We start from the raw sequence: 2506 nt of genomic DNA, 5'->3' as shown, positions 1-2506 counted from the left end.
TTGCATTGTTGGGCGCACATTTTTTGCTGCACAGAGGCGGGTGCGTATTTTGGCTGCAACGAGATAGTGGTCCGAGTCGACGTTTGGCCCTCGGAGTGTACGTATGTATAAAACGCTGGAAGCATGCCTTCCGTCTATCACAACATGATCGATTTGGTTTCTCGTTTTTCGATCTGGAGACAGCCATGTAGCTTGGTGGATGTTCTTATGCTGGAACCTAGTACTACATATTACAATGTTTCGGGCCCAGGCGAAGTCGATCAGCCTCAGTCCGTTATCGGACGTTTCGTCGTGGAGACTGAATTTTCCGGCAGTGGCGCCAAAGATCCCTCCCTTGCCCACCTTGGAATTACAATCGCCGAGAACGATTTTGACATCGTGTCGGAGGCAGCGCTCCTAGAGCCCCTTATAAATTTTATTCTGGCTACGCCCATGATCAAAGTTACAAAATTTATTTTTAGTTAGCGATAATGCCAGAATTCACAAATCCGAAAAAAGGGCATTTTCGAAAGTAAAATTCCATACCCGAACTTAATAGTTTCGGGCATGGGCGTAGCCATGGTGGCTCCCCACCGAGCCCCTCGAGGGAGGGCGTAGCCAGAAAGAAATTCATAAGGGGGCTCGAGGATAATTCCAGAATTCATTAATCCAAAGAAATAAGAGATATGGTGGTTGCCCGTATACTCTCTTATGTTAAACCCCATAGGAAAGACATTTTCGGAGGTAAAATTCCATGCCCGATCATTATTAAGTGACACAATTACTGAGCGCAACATACATAGTTTGTAATTGAAGAAAGAATCGCACTAATTAGTCAAAATGTCTGTGCGAACTGTTTTGGGCGTGATCATTCAAATTCCGAAGGCGGCGAATGGACAAGTTTCATTTAATTTGAAAAAGGTTGCGCTTCATCTGAAAAAAGTTTTATTTAATTTGAAAATGGTTTCGCTTAACCTGAAAAAGGTTTCATTGAATTTGAAAAGGGTTTCACTTAATTCGAAAATGGTTTCATTTAAACTAAAGTTTTTGAGCATATTTTTGTCTTGCCTAATTTTTAAACTATTGAAGTTAATGAGCGATATTGTAGTTTATTCGAACAAGGGCCCTTCTCCGGAAAAACAGAAAGTAGACATATGATATGACAAAAGAAAGAGAAACTTGTGAAGTTTTTTTTAAAAATTTTACTATGTAAATTAAAAATCGATTTGCATTTTTGGTTTTTCCATAGCCAAACAATAGGTATTCTAGATTTGTTTCAAATTTATGATGTGTAATGCCGGTATCACGAAAAGTTTTACATATGTATGTAACTGGTGGTGGAGTGGCGTGGCTTTGTACCTATGTACATTAGGGTGTCCCGTCAATGAATGAAATTTTTCATTTTTCAAGATACACAAACGCAAGAGTTCTCAAAACTTGCATAATTTTACACAGATTACGAATATCATAAGAATATTTTAGTTACATGTTATCTTGAGGGCTCTACAGAACGTTAAAGTTTTTTAAATTTTACATTTTTACAAGGATGAACCATATGCCGAAAATAAAACAAAAGTTAAATTTAAATTCAACAATTTTATTGAGCTCGAGGCCGTTTTTTAATGAAAATTTATTGTGGAAAAGCAACAATAAATAATTTGAAAAAATGGTAGAAGTGATAGCTATTTCGGAAATCACCACATTTCCTCATCAGACTTCTTTCAGTACCGACGATCCCACTGACTGAGCCTATGCACCGTGCTAATTACGCCTTGTAAATTATCGTTTGCTTTTTTCCACTATTTCCATTTTTGTTATGCCAACACAATCAAGCGCAGCTATTCCGCTGCAATTCACTTGATCATGTGGTTGTTGGTATTGTTGGTTTTTGCTAATAATTCTATTTTTAGAATGTTTAACTTTTAGGTGTGCTCGTCCTTAAGTTATTTGTTTTTGTTATTTTTTTGGCCTTTATAACAATTATATTCAACAATTTATATTGAGCTCGAGGCCGTTTTAAATGAAAATTTTTATTGTGGAAAAGCAACAATAATTTGAAAAAATGGTAGAAGTGATAGCTATTTCGGAAATCACCACATTTCCTCATCAGACTTCTTTCAGTACCGACGATCCCACTGACTGAACTGACTCAGCCAGTTGCCTATGCACCGTGCTAAGTACGCCTTGTAAATTATCGTTTGCTTTTTTCCACTATTTTCATTTTTGTTATGCCAACACAATCAAGCGCAGCTATTCCGCTGCAATTCACTTGATCATGTGGTTGTTGGTATTGTTGGTTTTTGCTAATAATTCTATCTTAAGGTTTTTCAGTGTCAGTTTAAACTTAGATTAAGTAAACTGAGTTTAAATTGAACAGCTGGCTGGCATTTGATTGGCTGATCTTAGATTAAACCAGCCAGATCGGGCGTTTAAACTTAAGTTTAAACCACGGTCGTGCACTGAAAAACTGGCCCTTAGAATGTTTAACTTTTTAGGTGTGCTCGTCCTTAAGTTATTTGTTTTTGTT

Source organism: Rhagoletis zephyria, unplaced genomic scaffold (genome assembly GCF_001687245.7).
Source record: "Rhagoletis zephyria isolate East Lansing unplaced genomic scaffold, Rhagoletis_zephyria_1.1 Rzeph_scaffold_01021, whole genome shotgun sequence".
Classification (NCBI taxonomy): Eukaryota; Metazoa; Arthropoda; class Insecta; order Diptera; family Tephritidae; genus Rhagoletis; species Rhagoletis zephyria.
This window is presented reverse-complemented; position numbering follows the sequence as displayed.